Source organism: Choloepus didactylus, chromosome 20, assembly GCF_015220235.1.
Source record: "Choloepus didactylus isolate mChoDid1 chromosome 20, mChoDid1.pri, whole genome shotgun sequence".
Taxonomy (NCBI): domain Eukaryota; kingdom Metazoa; phylum Chordata; class Mammalia; order Pilosa; family Megalonychidae; genus Choloepus; species Choloepus didactylus.
The window spans coordinates 23,259,806-23,283,593 of NC_051326.1; the positions used below are offsets into that span (position 1 = coordinate 23,259,806).

The 23,788-nt window shown below is 40.9% G+C and overlaps 1 protein-coding gene across 5 annotated transcripts in view; it reads left to right on the forward strand.

Annotated features, from left to right (window-relative positions):
* CSGALNACT1 (chondroitin sulfate N-acetylgalactosaminyltransferase 1) overlaps positions 1 to 23,788 on the forward strand; it is a 369,285-nt gene that overhangs the window by 48,924 nt on the left and 296,573 nt on the right. The window contains exon 1 of one of the 5 annotated variants that reach the window (XM_037812681.1): positions 721 to 758. The exons of the other annotated variants lie outside the window; for them this stretch is intronic. The gene's annotated coding sequence lies outside the window, so the exon portion shown is untranslated. Of the gene's footprint in view, positions 1 to 720; positions 759 to 23,788 lie in introns of those variants that run through there. 5 annotated transcript variants of the gene reach the window in all.

A 23,788-nucleotide genomic window follows, 5' to 3' on the forward strand; every position in this document is an offset into this window, starting at 1 on the left:
TGAGCACTTGTACCATTGTAACATCATTACACTACATTTGGAGCAGTATAATATTATTCAAAGGAATCTAATTTGATTATTTAAAGATGTGTATTGTAAACCCTACAGCAAATACTAAAAATAATTGCTATAACAGAGGTCTGTACAGAGTACAGTGAAAATGCAGGAAAAGAGCCCCTGAGTTATCTTGAGCCAAATATAGGAAACAGAGAAGGAACAGTCAGGGTGGTAGGTGGAGAACTAGGAGAGTGTATTCTCCCAGGAGCCAGAAGAAAAGAGCATTTCAAGTAGGAAGAAGGTGGTCATTAGTGTTAAGTGATGCAGAGAATTTGAGGGGAATAAAAATGAAAGTGTCTGCAAGATTCAGTGTTCAGGCACTCCAAATAGTACCCTTCCCAAATAGTTTCAATAGAGTGATCAGGAGAAGTAATTTTAAATGGTTGAGTTGTGAATGGGTGGTGAGAAAGGAATCTAGCATAGGCTGCTTTTAAAAGGAAGAGACGAGAGGACCGGAGTCAGGGAGGTGGAGGAGGAAGGCGGGGTGGGGGAGAGGGACAGGGGCAATAGAATTGTAGGAAGTATCCTGGGTTACCCAGCAGATAACAAAAGTTTAAAATTATTTGAGCACGATATTGAAAGGAGTGGAAAGTAACTGGATTAAGTTTTTAGATGGCCGAGTGAGCTAGTGGAAGGAGAAACAGCTCACTGGGGAGGGGAAGCCAGAGAATCTTCTGGACGCAGAGAGGAGGGATGTTGAGGTAAGCTCGTACTAATTGTCTTGCATCCTGTAAATAAAGTAAGATGCAGGTCTTCAGCAGAGTTAGAGAGAAGCATTTCCTGAATATGTGCTATGGTTTCGTTTTGCTACTTCTGTTTTTTTCTGCTTCTTCCAATTCTCTCCTAAGTCTTTGTCCCTTTTTACAAAATTTTCTGCCGGGGAAATGTAACTTGTCATCTGAAGTCCACTGAAATGCTACCTTCCCCCTTCATGAATTTCCCTCCCCAGACTTCTCTCTTGCTTCCCAAACAAGATATATCTCTTAGGTAGCTCATAACTCCAGTCTATCCAGGGTGGCACACCTTCCTGACAGCAGTAATTCTCTATCTCTTTTCCACCCTTCACAGAGTCCAGAGATACTTCCTTGTGAAATGATATAGGGTCTCACAAAAGAGCACATAATATTATCTGGAAATTCAGAGGAAACACAGGATAAAGGAGATACCACAGTGGATGGAGAGTAATCAGGCAAGGTTTCCTGAAAGAGATTGGATAGGGCATGTGAAAGATGGGAGGAAAAGAGAACATTCCAGGTCACTTTCTGAAAATATTATTTCTTTGTTTTGGAGGGTAAGAATGTAACTGTGCTTCCTTGAGATGATATTGTTTGAATGTTCTGCACAGAGTTCATCCAAAAGCTATTAAATAAGTCAGTTAAGGTTACTGAGTTTGCTGTTTACAATTTTATTTGAGGTGCTTCTTGCTAAACTCTGCCCTCTGCCCATTTTTGGCTCTCCCACCTGTGTGACTATCTATGCATCGGGGCACCTCAGTGAGAAGGTATATTTAGGTCACCTGTATTTAGCAAGTTAACAAAAATTGTCCATCCATCCAGTTGTTTTTGGTACTGCTTTGGCCAGGAAGGCAGTTTTAAAACAATGCAGTAGTTGACGTTTCTGTTTTTTTCATGGTGGTGGTTGTAGCCTGGAGAAATGGTAAGATGTGGTGGTGATAATGAAGAGCTTTGTGGGAAGAATCATGGAAAGTACGACAGAGCCACTTAGGCTCTTGGAAGCTAGCAGAGTGAATTTTCAGAAATAGTACCTAGTGACAAGAGATAGTCATGGTGACCTGAGAAGGCTGGCATTAGAATCTTTCCCTGGTCCCTTTCTGCAGAGAGCTAAAATCTCTACAGGTATGTTCATCCTCTTACTGTTCTGTAAACTTGGGTGGAGTATAAAGCAAGGAGGATAAGTTTTTACCTTGAATATCTCTGATTTCTAATCCTGACCTCACTGCTTATTACTTCTGTGATGTTGGACACACAGTTTCATCACCTATGAAATGTGGATGGTACCACCTTCAGGGTGGTTGGGAAGATTCAATATGAGTTAAGATGCTTGGAAAGTGACCAGTCCAGTCGTGGTCTTTAAGTTGAGATCTTTACGATAAGATGCCCACATGCTGTTAGTTTATGCTTCCCTTGTTTTAAAGAATATGGGGCATCAGGGCAAAGAGAGGTGAAATGACCACCTAGGGGCATATCCTCTGTCAACCTGGAGTAGATTTTCCATTATATGATATTGTGGAGAAGTAAATTGTTTGGGTAGGTGCTTTTGTCGGGCTGTGGGATTCAAAGTTGGGATAACATTCTTCAACCATCAAAGTATGCAGGGTGTTGGGCTTTTTTTCTACTTTATGTTCTTTTTATAGTCTAAGACACACTTGGCAATTAAACTTCCCCCAAACATTTATTTTTAGATGTAATACTAGTGTTGATCCAGGGGTATATACTATAAAAGCTTTTATGTGAATTTAAGTTTTATTTGTGATGTTCCTTTAAAGAGGTGCCGCAGCGTCGCAGTATATGACTCCCTGCTGTTCAATACACTGGATTTTATTTACTGTATTTCACCACCTCAGTCAACCCTCTTAAAATTTATTGTTGAGCTTGTTAGAATTTCTAGCTCTGTTTCTTTCCCACCTCACCTTCTTGCAGGAGGGAAATACTTTTCTACTGCTGTAAAATTGATAAAAATTTCAGGGTGAAAATATCACTTTAAAATGAAAGTTTTAAAACTTTCAGCTTCCATCTTTTTTTCCCCCTAGCAAAACTCAACTATCATTTTTGATTATTACTTGCACTTGATTGGGCCTGACTTAGCACAAGGACTATGAATTATCCTTTAAGGATGTAGACGAACCTGAAGTTATATTCCCCTCTGACTTGGAAGCATAAATTAAAGAGCTGAAACGTAAATGAGTAAAGGTTGACCAGAAGCCTCTAAATCAGCATAAAGTTTCTGGTGGAACTGTGACCCCCGGAGGGCTCTTCCTTGGCGATCATCCAGATTGTGAAGACCGTCTTACTGATCCTTCTTTCTGTATTGCTTTTAGGAAAACCTACAGAGAGGAACTTAAGGTGGTGATTTGACTGAGTAAAGGAGGAGAGTGGGAATTAGACAATCTAGGGAGTAACTAACACTGCGCTTCTCAGCGCTGATGTATAAAAATAACAGGGACATGAATGCTAATGAATTCAGGAGCATTGTCACTGCAACTGGCAAACGGTGATGGTGAGAAATAATTATAAGGTTTCTGCCCAATTTAACACATTAGGCAGAAGTGTTAAATGAAGAATTTTTACCCTAGGAATGTGTTCTCTCTTTCTCTCTCTTTTAATGCAGAAAAGTACGGAGTAATACAACAAACACTCATGTAACTCTCCCTAGATTTTATTAACATGTTAATATTGTGTCATGTATGCCTCAGATTATTTTAAATGAATGAAATAGCATATTTTTTATAATTGTGCCCTTTGGACCCCTCTGTTCTTCCCCAGAGGAAGCCACTGTCAAGAATTTGGTGTCCTTCCCGTCACCAAGCGTAAAATCGTTAAGGGCATCTACTTCTTTTACAGGAACCATCCTTTTTACAGGTGATTTTACTGCTTTATGATATGTGCCATAAAATAAGCTAGATGACGGCAGCAACCCTGCTGAACTGATTCTCGGCTGGTAATTATTTCTCGACACATGGTTTGTAAACCCTGTTCACTCCCCGTGTATAGTCATGCTGTGTTAATTTTTAATTTTGCATTTTATGGCATGACAGAGATGGTTATAATTAATTTATGGCTTTTCTGTTTGTTTGTTTTTTTAACACATTAAGTCAGAAGTCACAGATAATTTCCAGCGTTATGGATTAAGCTGATATAGTCACAAATGTTTTCCTAGAAGTATTCCTCAAGGAGGAAAAATCAAGCCTCCAGGGAGTAAATATTTCACACATACTGTCTTGCCTCCTTCCAGACTGTGAAGTGAAATTAAGAAGCAATTAGCCATTTACACTTCCTGTGGGCAATACTGTCTGACTTGGCCCTCATTCCACTTTTAGTCTACCTGCTGACTGGAGCAAATGTTGTGAAATGACCTTTTAAAGAAGGAGGACCTCAGTCCTGGAATGCTCGAGAGCTGTGTTCTGAGCCCACTTGGATTCTTACTTATCGGGACTCTCAGCCTTGGCTGTGCATTAGAAACCCCTGGGGATCCTGGGAAATACCCTCTGCCCAAGCAGCACCCGATTACATCAGCATCTCCAGGGTGGACTCAAGCATCAGTAGTTCTTTAGGCTCTTGTGGTGATTCCACTGGCAACCAGGTTGAGAACTGCTGCTTTATAGCATTCAGCCATCCTGGCCTTCTAGTTTCTTGAACTCACCAAGTGCTTCCCAGCCTCAGGAGTACTTGCTTTTTTCCCTCTGCCTGAACCTCTTTTTTTTCTCTTGGTTCAAGTCTTACCCTGTCGCAGAGGCCTTCCTTGACCAGTCTATCTAAAACAGCATTCCACTCCCCACCCCACCCCCAGCTAGACTGGGCGGTAGCACCCTGTTTCTTTCTTTCCCAGCGTTAGAGCCACCTGGAATTGTCTGTTAACCCTGTGAGGGCAGGACCTTGCTTATCCTGTTCATCACTGTATTCCTGGTGCCTTGGAGGGTACCTGGTGTGATACACACCTGTAACTTATTTGTTCAATGAGAATGAATCATAACATCAAGATGCATTGATGGGCCGCTGAGCATAAGTTAAAGTCCTTTTCCTAAGATCTCAAGAAGAGTTAACTTCGACTTTGAAAAGATGCACTTATCTCTTTGTAAGCAGTTAATCAGAACACAGAGTAGCATATCCTTGAGTTTGGTCCTGGCCCTGTTCCCTGATCTTGCCCTTAGTATATCCTAACGAACATTAATAATAAAAACAGAACATGTATTCAGTAAAGTACTGCTACGAAGTATATTCACATACTTTATCTGATTTAGCCTTTTCCTGGGGATGGAGAGGGGTTATGATCAGGTGATGCAACAGGCTCAGAGTGATTAAATCATGTATCCAAGCCACACAAATGGATGGAAATTGGGACTTATACCTTTTCTGGGGCACCACAAGAGGGATGAGAGCACAGTCAGATGCTTGCCTGCCCCTTCTCTGCTCTAACTCAAAGCTGATAGCTACACTCTTTCCTCCTGAGTGTGCTCTTCTCGGTTTAGAAGCTCACAGGGAGTGGCTAAAATAGTGAGAGGATAGAGAAGAGTGATGGAGAGGTGGGGGAGGACACCTCTCTCACCTCCTGCCTTGTGTGGCACCCCCTCTTTTGGGGCAATGCTGAGAGTCTTTGGATCACACATAGCTCTGGGCTTTTCTACAGTAGTTTATGGCACCTGTTATCCATGGGACCTTCCCAACTGACTGTGAACCGGTGGGCAAGGAGTCGGCCTTGTGGCTGAGGAGGGGGCCCAGCTGGCTTTACTTCATTGGGTTGCCTTGCAAAGTAAGACAAAAATGGGGAAAACCCTCCCCTCCACCGTGCACTAATGTGACTATCCTAATCATGGTAGAATTCATGCGATTTTCAGAAAAAGGCGATAAAATCTGGAATAGTTGTTGATCAATGGATCTGTTTCAAAATGCTTGACTGATAGAGGTTAAAATCCCTCCTCTTGATGGGTGTTCCAGGTGATGAAGTGGGGTTGGTGCTGCTCCACCTCAGTGGTGGGTGGTGGGCTCAGGAGTGCTCATTTTAATAGTGTGTGTCATATCTTAGATGCATGCACTACCTGTGTTCCCTTGTGTGCAGGAAATATCATATCATTAAACCATTAAAAAAAAAAAACAAAACAGGAAATGTGGCAGTTTACTTTGGCCTCAGAACTAAACTAAAATGCTTCCTTTCTGGTTCTGTGTCACCCCCCGAGCCTCTCTGTCTCTCGCTGCCTCCCTACGCCCATCTTTGTGCCTTTCTCTGCTCAGCTCTTTATCTTTACTCAATACTGCGTATTTTTGTTGTTTTTATCTAATATGTCTATATATTATATCTAATATGGTTTTAAGGGTTTTTTTTTTTGAGTGGAGTTTAAAAAGCATGCTAATGTTAATTAAACATATAATATTTGTCTGGTCCTCCCATTAGTGATTTTCATTTGTCTGTGGCCCTTGATGACGGTTTGCTTGGGACAATCTCTGTTTGTGTCTGTTGTCCCAGGGCAAGTGTAATTATGACTAATTATGACCCTTTTCACTCTTACAAGTGTACCAGTTTGGATGATAAATTATAGAGGTCCTCTACTCCAGAAAGATCTTCTCTCCAACTCTCTGTTTTTGATCAATAACTCTTTAAATAAGAAAGGTTCCCATCTTTGATACTGTATTCCTTATATGCAGGGTTGCATATAAGAAGGTTATATATGCATATAGGTTATATATGCATATAAGAAGGTTGCATACCTTCTTTCTGCTGCTGACCTATTGCATTGGTGTGTCATTTTCTTAATTTGGGCCACTTTAAAGAAAATAATGAGCAGGCTGGTGACTGTGGTTATATTGGGTCCTTTTGTTCACAGAGCTATTAATTGGGATTTTATAGTTGTAGTTTGTTATGTTAATTATATGGGCCTTTGGAAACAGAATTACCTGATCTCTCAGCCAACCAAGAATTTCCTGGCTTTAGTACCAGGATTTCCATTACCACTGTTTGTGTTTTCAAATCTTGTTTAACCTTGTGCTACTTTTCTCTTGTACCACCTTCTGGATTTACCTGCCTTGGATTATTTTGATCAATGGATCAGAAAGGCAGTGTTCTCTTGTTGGATGGACCCAGTGGCACTGGTAAGATGGAAACTTTCCCAAGGTCTCCTTCCTTCCTCTTTCTCACACATCCTTAGGGTTGCAAGTTTCCCTTTGTGAAATATTTTTGATCAGAAAATAATTTAGAAGGAAATGAGAGCACACCACACAAAGCCTTGTGCTCTGGCTTCACACCCTGGGGGAGGACTTTGACCTCCAGAAGCCCTGGGTGGCTGCCACTGCCCACATTCATTATCGGTGCCTGCACTCTCCCCTTTAAAGTGATTCTTCTTTTTTCTTCACGGTTAGAGACCAAAAAGAGATTCTTCTGGGTATTTTATTGACTTCCAGGCTGGGATAGGAACTCCTTTCGACCTGATTCATTGCATTCAGTTTCTGGTTTTAGCACTCGTTTTTCAACCCCTGTGGCGGTGGGCCCCAACCGCACCCTGAATTTACAGTTGGCTTCCACCATGCTTTTCCTTTTAGGAAGTAATGTTTCCTTTGAGGATGTTGAGGAAATTCTGTTCCCAACAACACAGATACAGATTGAGCCTGGGCTTTGGTTCACATACCACAGGGACAATGATTCTCTACCTTGTTTTGAAATTCCTTTAGAGCATGAACCATAATTCTCCCTAACTTAAGTGAATTAAATATGAAATCTGAGAGGGTTTGGTGAGTTCACAGGCAGTCAAAGAAACAGACAAAAGAGTATCGACAACTCGCTTCAAATTGTAGTCGTTGCATGCTGTGGTTTCTTTGTAAGGGCAGTATATAGTGGGGGTGGTGTGGAATGGTAAACTTGCTTTAAAATCCCTTCCTAGGAACCCCACCTAGGAATCCTGAGCATTTCCATCACATCTCATTGGCCATCCCTAGTTTTTATCCAGGTGTTTTGCACCCCCCCCACGAAAAAAATACAGGTGTTCTGTTATCAAGAAAAAAAGTTTAGATATTCTGTAGGTAACTAGCGTCTCTGGCATAGTGGGACCTCACAGCAAGAAAACCTCCTTAAGAGCTTCAAACAGTTTTTGCCCATGTCTGTGGATATAGTGATTGATTGTGTTCTCCTGGATTGATAGCTTCCGGTGGTCTAATCAGTTAAGTGTTAGTACATGCTGAGTTTTGCCTTTAAGAAGTGAAGGAAGACAATTAGTCTGATTCTGTAGATAATGAAGATCACCAGGCCAGGTTTAAAGATAAAGAAGGACACCACGACAACAGGTTAAAATGACAAGCTTAACCTCAAGACAGGGTCAGAGCTGAGAGCAAACCCACAAACACTTAACAGGAAGATCACACCAGGAAGTAGGAGGTTTGGGCTCTAGACCCAGATCTGTAAATGATTTGTATAACTAAAAATGGTGACAATCTCTTTTTATGCCTTATTTATTGTTTTAAAATGAGAACACCTACCTAAGTTTTTAAGCAGTGTCATTAGTGCCTCCACATTAATTTTTTGTGTTTTGTTTTGTTTTTAGTTTTGCTTTTTATTATGAATTTTTTAAAAACATGTAAAGATAGAGAACAGTTTAATGAGTCCCATTTCCCACTCACTCAGATTCAACACACTAACCATTTTGCCACACTTGCTTCATCGATCCCTTTTTTCTTTTTTTTCCCCAGAGGATTTTTAATGCAAATTCCCAGACGTCAGAGCATTTCATCCCTAATTACCTCAATATGAAATTCAGAAAGTAGTGCCATTTTCTTCCATAATATACCATTATCATTCTAAGAAAACTCATAGTAATTCCTTAAAAAAATTAAATATCTCTGTCCATATTCAAAATTCCCTATCTCAAAATACATTTTTATACTTAGTTTGTTCAAATCAGAGTCCATGAAACTCCACACATTGCATTTGGTTATGTCCCATGAGCCTCTTTGACCTTAGAACAGTGTCGCTTCCCCTTTGTTTTTCTTGTTTTTAAACATGTCATTGACTTAATAAATCTGGTCCCACAGTCTGGGTTTTATCTGACTGCTTTTTTGTGTTATTGTCTAACTTGTTTCTCCGTATCCCTGTAAATTGAAGCTAAGTTTTGGCAATAATGTTTTATAGGTGGTACAACCATCCTTAATATTTCTTCACTTCAGGAGGCTCTTTTTTTTTTTTTTTTTTTTTAACACAGTCATACAAAACAAATCCTACATTCAGTTGTTCACAGTACCATTACATAGTTGTACATTCATCACCAAAATCAATCCCTGACACCTTCATTAGCATACACACAAAAATAACAAGAATAATAATTAAAGTGAAAAAGAGCAATTGAAGTAAAAAAGAACACTGGGTGCCTTTGTCTGTTTGTTTCCTTACCCTATTTTTCTACTCATCTATCCATAAACTAGACAAAGGGGAGCGTGGTCCTTATGGCTTTCCCAATCCCATTGTCACCCCTCATAAGCTACATTTTTATACAATTGTCTTCAAGATTCATGGATTCTGGGTTGTTGTTTGATAGTTTCAGGTATCTACCACCAGCTACCCCAATTCATTAGAACCTAAAAAGGGTTGTCTAAATTGTGCGTAAGAGTGCCCACCAGAGTGACCTCTCGGCTCCTTTTGGAATCTCTCTGCCACTGAAGCTTATTTCATTTCCTTTCACATCCCCCTTTTGGTCAAGAAGATGTTCTCCGTCCCACGATGCCAGGTCTACATTCCTCCCCAGGAGTCATATTCCACATTGCCAGGGAGATTCACAACCCTGGGTATCTGATCCCACATAGGGGGGAGGGCAGTGATTTCACCTGCCAAGCTGGCTTAGGTAGAGAGAGAGGGCCACATCTGAGCAACAAAGAGGCATTCGGGAGGAGGCTTTTAGGCACAGTTATAGGGAGGCCTAGCCTCTCCTTTGCAGCAACAGTCTTCCCAAGGGCAAATCCTGTGGTAGAGGGCTCAACCCATCAAACCACCAGTTCCCCATGTCTGTGGGCATGTTAGCAACCATTACAGTGGGGCAGGCCAATACCCCTGCATTCTCCACCAGCTTCTCAAGGGGGCTCTGCGTATTTTTTCCCTTGTTTATTTTTTTTTTTTTAAACTTTTTTTTTTTAAATCAACTGTATGAAAAATAAAAAAACAGAAAAAAAATTTAAAAAAACATACAGTAAAAGAACATTTCAAAGAGACCATAACAAGGGAGTCAGAAAAAGACAACTAACCTAACTACTTTACTTCCAACATTTTCCTACTCTACCCCAAGAAAGTAACCTAATATAGCAACATTTCTGTGAACTTGTTCCTACTATACCCATCAGAAATTAACAGACCATAGTCATTCCTGGGCATTCCCAGAAAGTTAAATAGTTTATCTGTTCTTCTTGGATTATTGTTCCCCCTTCCTTAATTACTCTCTATTGCTAGTTTCCCTACCTTCTACATTATAAACCATTTGTTTTACACTTTTCAAAGTTCACATTAGTGGTAGAATATAATATTTCTCTTTTTGTGCCTGGCTTATTTCGCTCAGCTTTATGTCTTCAAGGTTCATCCATGTTGTCATATGTTTCACGAGGTCGTTCCTTCTTACTGCCGTGTAGTATTCCATCATGTGTGTATACCGCATTTTATTTATCCACTCATCTGCTGAAGGACATTTGGGTTGTTTCCATCTCTTGGCAATTGTGAATAATGCTGCTATGAACATTGGCGTGCAGATATCTGTTCGTGTCACTGCTTTCTGACCTTCCGGGTATATACCGAGAAGTGCAATCGCTGGATCGAATGGTAACTCTATATCTAGTTTTCTAAGGAACTGCCAGACTGACTTCCAGAGTGGCTGAACCATTATACAGTCCCACCAACAATGAATAAGAGTTCCAATTTCTCCACATCCCCTCCAGCATTTGTAGTTTCCTGTTTGTTTAATGGCAGCCATTCTAATCGGTGTTAGATGGTATCTCATTGTGGTCTTAATTTGCATCTCTCTAATAGCTAGTGAAGCTGAACATTTTTTCACGTGTTTCTTGGCCATTTGTATTTCCTCTTCAGAGAAGTGTCTTTTCATATCTTTTGCCCATTTTATAATTGGGCTGTCTGTACTATCGTCATTGAGTTGTAGGATTTCTTCATATATGCAAGATATCAGTCTTTTGTCCGATACATGGTTTCCAAAAATTTTTTCCCATTGGGTTGGCTGCCTCTTTACCTTTTTGAGAAATTCCTTTGAGGTACAGAAACTTCTAAGCTTGAGGAGTTCCCATTTATCTATTTTTTTGTTTGTTGCTTGTGCTTTGGGTGTAAAGTCTAGGAAGTGGCCGCCTAATATAAGGTCTTGAAGATGTTTTCCTACATTATCTTCTAGGAGTTCTATGGTACTTTCTTTTATATTGAGATCTTTGGTCCATTTTGAGTTAATTTTTGTGTAAGGTGTGAGGTAGGGGTCCTCTTTCGTTCTTTTGGATATGGATACCCAACTCTCCCAGCCCCATTTGTTGAAAAGACCATTATGACCCAGTTCAGTGACTTTGGGGGCCTTATCAAAGATCAGTCGGCCATAGATCTGAGGGTCTATCTCCGAATTCTCAATTCGATTCCATTGATCTATATGTCTATCTTTGTGCCAGTACCATGCTGTTTTGACAACTGTGGCTTTATAATAAGCTTCAAAGTCAGGGAGTGTAAGTCCTCCCACTTGGTTTTTCTTTTTTAGAGTGTCTTTAGCAATTCGAGGCATCTTCCCTTTCCAAATAAATTTGATAACTAGCTTTTCCAAGTCTGCAAAGTAGGTTGTTGAAATTTTGATTGGGATTGCATTGAATCTGTAGATGAGTTTGGGTAGAATTGACATCTTAATGACATTTAGCCTTCCTATCCATGAACATGGAATATTTTTCCATCTTTTAAGGTCCCCTTCTATTTCTTTTAGTAGAGTTATGTAGTTTTCTTTGTATAGGTCTTTTACATCTTTGGTTAAGTTTATTCCTAGGTACTTGATTTTTTAGTTGCTATTGAAAATGGTATCTTTTTCTTGAGTGTCTCTTCAGTTTGTTCATTTGTAGCATATAGAAACATTACTGACTTATGTGCATTAATCTTGTATCCCGCTACTTTGCTAAATTTGTTTATTAGCTCTAGTAGCTGTATCGTCGATTTCTCAGGGTTTTCTAGATATAAGATCATATCATCTGCAAACAATGACAGTTTTACTTCTTCTTTTCCAGTTTGGATGCCTTTTATTTCTTTGTCTTGCTGGATTGCCCTGGCTAGCACTTCCAGCACAATGTTGAATGACAGTGGTGACAGCGGGCATCCTTGTCTTGTTCCTGATCTTAGGGGGAAGGCTTTCAGTCTCTCACCATTGAGTACTATGCTGGCTGTGGGTTTTTCATATATGCTCTTTATCATGTTGAGGAAGTTTCCTTCAATTCCTACCTTTTAAGTGTTTTTATCAAAAAGGGATGTTGGATTTTGTCAAATGCTTTTTCAGCATCTATTGAGTTGATCAATTGATTTTTCCCTTTTGACTTGTTAATGTGTTGTAATACATTGATTGATTTTCTTATGTTGAACCATCCTTGCATGCCTGGAATAAACCCCACTTGGTCATGGTGTATGATTTGTTAATGTGTCTTTGGATTCGATTTGCAAGTATTTTGTTGAGGATTTTTGCATCTATATTCATTAGGGAGATTGGCCGGTAGTTTTCCTTTTTTGTAGCATCTTTGCCTGGTTTTGGTATTAGATTGATGTTAGCTTCATAAAATGAATTAGGTAGTGTTCCATTTTCTTCAATGTTTTGAAAGAGTTTGAGTAAGATTGGTGTCAGTTCTTTCTGGAAAGTTTGGTAGAATTCCCCTGTGAAGCCATCTGGCCCTGGGCATTTATTTGTGGGAAGATTTTTGATGACTGATTGGATCTCTTTGTTTGTGATGGGTTGGTTGAGGTCTTCTATTTCTTCTCTGGTCAGTCTAGGTTGTTCATATGTTTCCAGGAAATTGTCCATTTCCTCTACATTATCCAGTTTGTTGCCATACAGTTGTTCATAGTATCCTCTTATAATTTTTTTAATTTCTTCAGGATCTGCAGTTATGTCACCTTTTTCATTCATTATTTTGTTTATATGGGTCTTCTCTCTTTTTGATTTTGTCAGTCTAGCTAGGGGCTTGTCAATCTTGTTGATCTTCTCAAAGAACCAACTTTTGGTGATATTTATCCTGTCTATTGTGTTTTTGTTCTCTATGTCATTTATTTCTGCTTTAATCCTTGATATTTCTTTTCTTGTACTTGGTTTACGATTGGTTTGCTGTTCGTTTTCTAGCTTCTTCAGTTGATCCATTAGTTCTTTGATTTTGGCTCTTTCTTCCTTTCTAATATATGCGTTTAGTGCTATAAATTTCCCCCTTAGCACTGCTTTTGCTGCATCCCATAGGTTTTGGTATGTTGTGTTCTCATTTTCATTCGTCTCTATATATTTAGCAATTTCTCTTGCTATTTCTTCTTTAACCCACTGATTGTTTAGGAGTGTGTTGTTTAACCTCCAGGTATTTGTGAATTTTCTAAGTCTCTGATGGTTATTGACTTCTAATTGTATTCCATTGTGGTCAGAGAATGTGCTTTGAATAATTTCAATCTTTTTAAATTTATTGAGGCTTTTTTTATGTCCCAGCATATGTTCTATTCTGGAGAAAGTTCCATGAGCACTAGAAAAGTATGTGTATCCTGGTGATTTGGGATGTAATGTCCTGTATATGTCTGTTAAATCTAATTCATTTATCAGATTGTTTAGGTTTTCAATTTCCTTATTGGTCTTCTGTCTGGTTGATCTATCTATAGGAGAGAGTGATGTGTTGAAGTCTCCCACAATTATTGTGGAAACATCAATTGCTTCCTTTAGTTTTGCCAGTGTTTCTCTCATGTATTTTGTGGCACCTTGATTGGGTGCATAGACATTTATGATTGTTATTTCTTCTTGCTGAATTGCCCCTTTTATTAGTATGTAGTGGCCTTCTTTGTCTCTCAAAACATCCCTGCATTTGAAGTCTATTTTATCTGAGATTAATATTTCTACACCTGCTTTCTTTTGGCTGTAGCTTGCATGAAATATTTTTTTCCATCCTTTCACTTTCAGTTTCTTTGTGTCCCTGTGTCTAAGATGAGTCTCTTGTATGCAACATATTGATGGTTCATTTTTTTTGATCCATTCTGCGAATCTATATCTTTTAATTGGGGAGTTTAATCCATTTACATTCAACGTTGTAACCGTGAAGGCATTTCTTGAATCAGCCATCTTATCCTTTGGTTTATGTTTGTCATATTTTTCCCCTCTATCTATTAATATCCTTTATTGTACCCATACCGAATCTCTTTAGTACTGAACCTTTCTCCAAGTCTCTCTGTCCTTTCTTTGTTTCTCTGTCTGTAGGGCTCCCTTTAGTATCTCCAGTAGGGCAGGTCTCTTGTTAGCAAATTCTCTCAGCCTTTGTTTGTCTGTGAAAAATTTAAGCTCTCCCTCAAATTTGAAGGAGAGCTTTGCTGGATAAAGTATTCTTGGCTGGAAATTTTTCTCACTCAGAATTTTAAATATATGGTGCCACTGCCTTCTCGCCTCCATGGTGGCTGCTGAGTAGTCACTACTTAGTCTTATGCTGTTTCCTTTGTATGTGGTGAATTGCTTTTCTCTTGCTGCTTTCAGAACTTGCTCCTTCTCTTCTGTGTTTGACAGTGTGATCAGTATATGTCGCGGAGTGGGTTTATTTAGATTTATTCTATTTGGGGTTCGCTGAGCATTTATGATTTGTGTATTTATGTTGTTTAGAAGATTTGGGAAGTTTTCCCCAACAATTTCTTTGAATACTCTTCCTAGAGCTTTACCCTTTTCTTCCCCTTCTGGGACACCAATGAGTCTTCTATTTGGACGTTTCATATTATCTGTCATATCCCTGAGGTCCATTTCGATTTTTTCAATTTTTTCCCCATTCTTTCTTTTATGCTCTCATTTTCCATTCTGTCATCTTCGAGGTCACTGATTCGTTGTTCAACTTCCTGTAGTCTTGTACTATGAGTGTCCAGAATCTTTTTAATTTGGTCAACAGTTTCTTTAATTTCCATAAGATCATCCATTTTTTTATTTAGTCTTGCAATGTCTTCTTTATGCTCTTCTAGGGTCTTCTTGATTTCCTTTGTCTCCCATAGTATGGTCTCATTGTTCATCTTTAGTTCTCTGAGTAGCTGCTCTAGGTGCTGTGTCTCTTCTGATCTTTTGATTTGGGTGCTTGGGCTTGGGTTATCCATATCGTCTGGTTTTTTCATATGCTTTATAATTTTCTGTTGTTTTTGGCCTCGTGGCATTTGCTGAACTTGATAGGGTTCTTTTAGGATTTGTAGACCAATTGAAGTCCTTATCTCTAATTTATCAGATGTAGAGCTTCGTGGAGTACACTTTCTCTAACTAACCAGCAGGTGGCGTCCACGAGCCACCTGTTCTCCACAAGCCAGTTCTCCCCTGCTTAGCCTTTTTGGTGAGTGGGGGAGTGAGTCTTGTGGGGTCCAATTGGTGTACGAAGCTTGCGTGTGTAGTTGGTGTTGCCTGCCCTGTATATGGGGCGTGTTTCTGGGCAGTCAGGGAGGGGGGGTGGCTCTAACAATCAAATCTCCCTGGTGATCCTAGAGTTTTAAAGCTGCTGCAATAGTCTAATCCTTCAGTTCAGTCCTGCCACAGTTTGTCTCTGCCACTGACCCACAAGTCCTTGGTATTGGCGTATGGCTCCTGAGACTTGCAAGTGGGCCCCTCTTCCAGGCCGTGCACCCCGGGTCCTCTGTTGAGGGATGACTGTGCTATGTCACAGGTGAGTGCTGTCCCCCCAGGGCAGTTCTGGGCTGCTGGGCTGTGTAGGGAGGCTCCCAGTCTGCTGAAATGATGGCTGAATGGGGCTTTGTTAATTCACACTGCTCTACCCTCCCAACTCTGGGACAATCAGCTGAGGTTGCAGGGAAGGCTAATGTCCACGCCCAGTTTTGTGGTGTGTGCCTGTTATTTGAAGCACTTCCATCACACTGGGTTGTCTGGGGCAGTTCTGGGCTATGGGGCTGGCGATGGGCAGGAGTGTTTCCTGTCCACCAGGATGATGGCTGTGAGCGGACACCCCCCTTTTCTTGGGAAGTTGTGGTGTTTAGTGAATTTTCTCAGCCACTGGATTATTGCGTTTTGTCTCAGAGCTCTCCTAGTTCTGCTCTTGACTTGACCTGCCCAAATTGCAAGTCTTTGAAGCTTTCTGTATTGGGCTTCTTAGAGTAATTGTTTTAGAAAAAGAAAAATGGATTAAAAAAAAAAAAAAAAAAAAAGGGCCCTCCTCAGAGATCTAATGGGTTATTGAAATGCTAAGAGACAAAGCAACCAGGGCCATTAAGGAAAGGTCCACAGGGCAGAGAGATCAGCTTTTCTTCGGGATTTGCATATGCGCCTCAGGGCCTGAGCTCGGGCCTGGGCTCTGCCCTTCCCCTTTCTATGTTCACCAGAACTCCAAAAATCCTCTGCTTTTATTTTGGAGTTTTTCGTGTTGTTTTTTTTCTATGCCTGTCTCCTCTCTGCTGGGCTGGCTGCTCTCAGATTCTCTGGTGTCTGGTCTCCGTCTATCTATGGTTGGAGTTTGGATCAGTAGAATGAGTTTCTGAGAAGGGCTGCCACTGCAGTTCTCCCTTCTCCTTCCCGGAGCTGACAGCCCCTCCTCCCACGCGACTGAGCCTGGCAGGGAGGGGCGTGGGTCCCCTGGCGGCAAAAACTTACAGATTTCGCTGATCTCAGCAGTTCCACGTTTTCATGAGTGTTGTATGAAGTATGCCCAAAGTCAGATTGCTCTGTGGTGTCCAGTCCACGCAGTTCCTGGCTTTCTACCTACTTTCCTGGAGGAGTAACTAAAACATACAGCTCACCAGTCTGCCATCTTGCCCCGCCTCCTCTCCCTCATTTTTAAAAGAAAAGTCTTGCCAGATATAAAATGCTTGGTTGGTGATTGTTTTCTGTCAATACTTTTAAGTATTTCATCCCACTCCCTTTTGCCTCCATGGTTTCTGATGAGATATATGCACTTAATTTAATTGTAAATAAAACACTGCTTTTCTCTTGCAGCTTCCAGAACTCTCTCCTTGTCCTTTGTATTCGACTGTTTGATTGCTACGTATCAGAGTGCACTTCTCTTCAAATTTATCCTGTTCTGTGTTCTCTGGGCTTCTTGGATGTGCATAGTCATGTCTTTTGCTAAGTTTGGGAAGTTTTCTTTCAATATTCCTTCCATTCTTTTCTCTCTTTCTTTTCCTTCTGGGACTAATGTAAAACATACATTTGTATGCTTGATGGTCCCAGAGGTCTCATAGGCTATTTTCATTTTTTATAATTCTGTTTCTTTCTACTCCTTAGCCTGACCTATTTCAATTGCCTTGTCTTTGATTTCACTGATTCTTTCTTCTGCCAGTTCCAGTTTGCTGTTGAAACCTTCCTGGGCATTTTTCATTTCACTTATTGTGGTTTTCAACTTCAGTAATTCTGTGTGGTTCCTTTTAGAACTGTCTAACTTTTTACTGAGGTTTTAATATTGTTCATTCATTGTTTTCCTAATATCTTTAGTTCCTTCTTTGTATCTTCCTTCGTTTCCTTGAAATATTGAAGGTCTTTTTTTTAAAAAGTCTTTGTCTGGTATGTCCATGGTCTGATATTCTTTGATGATGTTTTCTGGATTTTTGTCCTCTTCCTGTGGATGGTCCACATTTCCTGTTTCTTTCTTTGACTTTTATTCTTTTGTTGCACACTGTACATTTTAGTAGTTTAAAATGTTAACTCTGGGATTTATTCCCTGAGATATCTGTTTATTGAGTTTGTATTCAGCCGATGATATGACAGATTTTCTTGAGTGTCAGAAGCTAACAAAAAAACAAGGAAACCTAAGGAAAAAAACACCTTTCACCTTCTTTGCAAATTGGTTTTGCATTGGCTGGTGCTCTCCTTCAGAGTTCAGCCCTCCTATCCGGAAGGTCAGTCCAAGGTGAATGCGAAGTGCAGGGTCCACCCTGTCTTTTTGGGGTCTGTGAACTGTCTTTGGGTTGTGCTTGCTAGTGGCCTTAGGAGTTCCCTGTTTACAGGAGTTCCAGTGCCCCCTCGACTTCCCAGGAGACAGACCTTCTCCTTCTCCCTGGTGTTTCACTGCAGGACTTAAAGCAGGAAGGCCTTTGCTCCAGTCCCCTGACTCAGTTGTTTCTGCCATGACTTTCGTTGTCTCAAGCTGCTTTTGTCTGGAAGGTAAATTCTGCCAGAGAGGAGTTTCCCGTGTCAGTCTTTCCCAGCCAGAACAAGGCCAGGGACGCTCAAATGGAGTGTCAGCTGGGCCCAAACTGCCCTGGAGAGGGGACAGGAAGGTGCCAGGAACTTCTTCCACCGCTCCTCAAAGCTGTATTTTCTTGTCCCAGCAACTGCCCAGCCAGTGCAGCCCTTCAGCCGTCCTCCGCAGCAATGAGAAAGCTACCATCACTAAGTCTCCTCCAACACCTTTGTCCAGTGTGGTTGGAACAGTGGCCGCTCTCTGAGCTGGGCCCTCAGCCACTTGAAGTAGCTGACCAAAACAGTGATAAGCGATCAGACCGCGCACAGCTCCTCCATCTTGGGATTTTTATGTCTCTTTCTGGCACCAGCAAGCTACTCCCAGGCCAGACCCCAGTCCTGCCTGCCACAAGGCAGGGATGGGTGGTGATAACCCCACTCAGAGAGAGCAGCCACTGGTATTTATCACATTTACCAGCCTCTTCCTCCCCTCTTCCCTGGAGGCTGCACAGTATTCTGCTGGAATCAGATACTTTCCCTCAATTGTTTGTTTTTATATTTTGAATTTTGTCAATAATAAATTTGAGGAAATTTATTTTCTCTCTTATTATGTGTTCTAGTTTGCTAATGTTGCCGAATACAAAACACCAGAAATGCATTGGCTTTTAAAAAGGGGGTTTATTTGGTTCCACAGTTACAGTTTTAAGGCCATAAAGTGTCCAAGGTAACGCATCAGCAATCGGGTACCTTCACTGGAGGATGGCCAATGGCGTCCAGAAAACCTCTGTTAGCTGGGAAGGCACGTGGCTGGCGTCTGCTCCAAGTTCTGGTTTCAAAACGGCTTTCTCCCAGGACATTCCTCTCTTGGCCACAGCTCCTCTTCAGAATGTCTCTTTCAGTTGCTCTTGGGGCATTTGTCCTCTCTTAGCTTCTCTGGAGCAAGAGTCTACTTTTAACGGCCGTCTTCAAATTGTCTCTCATCTGCAGCTACTCTCTCAGCTTCTGTGCATTCTTCAAAGTGTCCCTCTTGGCTGTAGCAAGTTCACTCCTTCTGTCTGATCTTATCTAGTGCTCCAGTAAACTAATCAAGGCCCATGCTGAACGGGCGGGGCTGCACCTCCATGGAAATTATCCAGTCAGAGTTATCACCCACAGTTGGGTGGGGTGCATTTTCATGGAAACAACCTAATCCAAATGTTCCAACTTAATCCCCACTGATATGTCTGCCCCCACAAGATTGCATCAAAGAACATGACTTTTTCTGGGGGACATGATATATACAAATCAGTACATTATATAAGTACCTAATTAATAACCTCAATTTTCCCTCTTGGCCTGCAAAGCCTAAAAGATCTACTCTCTTACCCTTTACTGAAAATGTTTGCTGACTCCTGCTCTAAAGGTTATTTAAAGGGGAAGTATTACCATTATTACTACCATGTGTAGTGATGGGACATATGCAAAAAATGTTTTGGGCGTATTTGCCAATTAAATGTGTTAAGATTCATGATCCATTGGGCACATAGTAAATGCTTAACAAATGTTATTTCCCTCTTTTCTGTTCCTGGGCCTGACTTTAGGGGAATGAGTGGTTGGTTGGTCTGAGGGTAGGTGGCTTAAAAGATAAGACACACAGCTTTTTGCTTTAGTAAGGTAATTGGGGGTTAATCAGGGGTGATTAGGACAAATTGTATAGAAAATCAGTTGTGTTAGGGACAGAATCTTTTTCACATTCTTACGTCCCCAAATTCCGATGACAGTGACCCTGGACTTCAGGATATGTAATTATTCATGATGCCATGGAGAAGGCAGAACTCAGCAGTAGTAATAAGCAAAGCTTTCTTCGGATTAAAATAATAATAAAAAACTATTGAAGACCTTATGTCTACATATATATCTTTTGCCACTGGTCTTGGATCTTTAGTCTTTAAAAATTTATATTCAGAGTGTTTTTCCTTTTCATTTTCCATTTTATTAAGAAGAAACTATAAATAAAACTTAACAATGCCATCTTTTCTCATTAGCTCTAATGGCTTTGTGACAGGATGAGAGCTCACATAGTGTAATGCTTGATTTTTTTTCTTTCTCAAATGCTGCTGGGCTAGATCGTTTAGAGATATTATGAAATTGTCTGTACTGGAGCAAAAAGCTTTGGACTCTAGACTTTTAAAAGACATGTGCATTACATCATGTGAAACATTAGTAACTTTTGGAGGCCTTCCTAACGTTCCTTTGTCTTGACGTTGTTGTTTCTCTTATATTCACAATCCCTGCCGCAAGCTTTAATGTACCCTACCAAATATTTTAGAAATCTAAAATCCAGTGTTTTTATTTTATCGTGCTTCAAATTAACCTTGCATTAAAATCCACATTTCTTAGACTATTCTGGAGTCAGTTGTACAGTCATTTTAATCAGAGCGTTTTAGGCCTTGAAAGGGCCTTCTCCAACCTCCTCATATTACAAGGAAGGACTTGAGGCCAGGAGATGGGTCATGAAATCCCCTCCTGTACACATGACTGTTAGTGGCAGGGGAAAGCCAAGAAGCAGGATGAGAGCCCATACTCCGTGAATCCTTGTGAAATACCCACATTCCAAAATTTGCTATTCGAGTTTTTACCTCCCTTATGAATTTTCAGTAATGAAATCGTCCAGAAACTTGAGTAGGAAGAAATAATGGAAGTTCCAGGTCTTATTTTTAAAATTCGGGTATTATGAGTCAAATTATTTCCAATTCTGGCTTTAGGAAAATAATAGTAATGTGCTTTTAAATGCAACTAATTTCACATTGTTATGTATCTAGACTGATTTTCTTGGGACTTTTCATCATTATGAGTAGTGTACAGTGGTCTTAAAATAATAGACTCTTTGTATTAAAATGCAAAGCAAGCTGAGGAAGAGCGAGCTTTAGGTAGGGTGGGGGTAGGCCTCTGGGCAAATCTGTGTCTCATCTGGGGGTGTGTTGATGGGAGGGACCTTGGCTGGTTCTGCAGAATGTGCTTTTGTGTTCCGTCTTCTTTGCTGCACAGGCAGTCCGGCACAAACTCTTGGGGACCTTGTGCATTTGTGCAGTGGATCATTTTAGAAGATAACCTGCAAAGCTGTGTTTGTTTCTTTCCTTTTCTTTTTTTATAATGTACTTTCTCTTAAGAGAACTGCCTGCATTTTCTTAAGGGCAGGCTGGGAATAGTGAGTAACTAAAGGACTCAGAAGCCCATATTAAGGTAATTCATCACTGCTAGTAGTTTTCTCAACATTTAAAAAAAGCCTTGCTCTTTCCAATTCTAGAAGATCTCATGGGCTCTAATCGAATATTTCCCAAAGCTGTAACACAGTTTGCAACTTGTATAAATATATAGTACTTGTCTCCCCACGAAAGTCATTGCGTTTACCACCTCTGGCTTCAAACCCAAGTCAGCACCACCACGATATTTTTTAGATGCAGTTGTCTCTGTTTTGGTTTTTTAAATTTTGGGAAATTAATTGAGAGAGTTGAGCTTTCAAAGGTTGGTTGTTAAGGGATATTTCAGTCTCCTAGAATACAAAATTTGAAATGGGGGCAAATCTCTATACAAGACTAAAAGCATCAAGCAAATATAGTCATTAATACTGTACTTACTCCATTTATGTGGGTACTTGCCAAAGGCATGATAATTTTCTGGAACACTGTGTTCTGTCTGTAGTTTGTACATCTGTTGTATCTTTCTAGCCAAAAGGAAGTGGAAAGTTGTGAAAATAGGTGAGTTTGGGGCCAGTTAGATATTTCAGGTCACAAAATTACTTTTGCCTGAATAACTTAGTCACCTAATGGTATTTGTTGCTCCTGGAAGATTTAATGTGAAATATTTATTGAGAACCTCAGTGTGTGTGCTAACTCACTGAGTTGAAGGCAGGACAGGTGGTAGGTAGCAGTGGAGACTGGCTCATCTTGGATAGGGCTAGAGTTAGATGTGTATCAAGGCTGGGTAATCAGGGCTCAGTTGCATGGACTGGTTTCAAAACTGGTTGATCACAAACAGGTAAGAACTAAAGACCTAGATGTGAACAGAGGCTCCCCATAGGAAAAGATACGGCCTGGGGAAGGTCTTGGATAGAATTCAGAGTTAATTATGCAAGGCATGATCAAGACTGAAGAAGAGAAAAGAGGCTGCATTAGTCATGGTCCACACATTTATTCAGAAGCACTTTAATACCAGGACTTAGTTACATAGTCTTTGGAAGCTCTGAAAAGCCAAACAGGGAGTTGAGGTCACCCAGAAATTAGCCATAGCAGGACACTACTACCACTCCTAAGGCAGGAGGAACAAAGTGAGGAGGTGGCAATGGTCTGGGCTGTCTGGCAGGAGCTGGATCTACGTGGAAACTCCCAGAAGCAGCTGGGACCATGGAGGGGAGACCTAGCTGGTGGGAGCTGGAACCAGAGAGAAGACACAGCCACTGCTGGAGATAGCACACAAAGCAGAGAGGGGAAGGGAGAGAAATAGTCTGGTTTCTTCCTTTCTCTCACCCTCCAATCTTCCATTGGCTAAACATAGCTGGAAGCCAGTTGACAAGTGAGTCTGGAAAAGGCAGTCTGCAGGGGAAGGGCAGGGAATGGATCTGAAAGCAAACAGGTAAAGGACCAGCACAGAGGTTGAGGACTGGGTCAGAGTTGGAGAGAGTTCCTCCCGGGAAGCCTTGTGCTGATGGTGGGCCACAGCCTAATGGATGCTCTTGGGGCAGCAGAGATAGCCTTTCATGAACATCAGACTCATGGCATTTTCCAAGACTTCTGCTTGTGCCCTCTGCCTGAGAGCTCGTCTTGTGTCAGGCGATGGTGCTTCTTCTCTGACCCTTTAGAAGCTCAGCCAGATTTGGGGAAGGTGGATCCTTTTCATGATCTGGCCACTCTTGGTTAGATTCCTTCCTCCATGTGATGTCTCAGCAGCTGGCCTTTGACCAGGATTCCAAAATCTCCCTTTAATTGGTCAAAGCTTTCCAGGTGAATGATGGACACCATCATTATCAGGAATGCTAAAGTAAAGAAAAGTTCTGTGTAAAAAAGCTCATTTCATTCCTTGATGTCCTGCCTGGCCACAGAAGTAACACTTCTCAGTTAGCCATATCAATTCTCAGCAGTGAATTAGGGTATTTTCTGGTTTCTGACCCCCTTCCAGTCACTCTATATAGAAAAATTGCCACATTAATCACCATCATTATCACTATCTCCATTGTCATGTCATCACAGACACTGAACACACTGTACGTAGATCACTGTGTTATTTGAACTGCAGAGAAGGGAAGAGGTAAGCTGAGTTCAGCTATTTGTAACAGTGATAACTATCATTTATTGAACTGTTAATATATACCAGGCACCATGCAAAGTGTTTTACAAACAGTAGCTCAGGGGTTCTCAAACTTTAGTGTGACTCAGACTCACATAGAGTGCTTGTTAAAACAGAAATAGCTTCTCCCTGTTAAATCCCCCTACCCCGTTTCTGATTCAGTAGGTCTGGGGTGGGGCCTAGAATTTGCATTTCTTAGTAGTTCCCAGATGTTGCTGATGCTGCCAGTCTGGGGACACACTTTGAGAGTCACTGCATGAGTGTGTTGGCTCTTCATGACCTTACAGACAGGCCTTTTATCTCCACCTTACGGCAGAGGGAACTGATGCTTAAAAATGATCAATCTTTAGGTCAAGGCCACGTGGGTAGGAA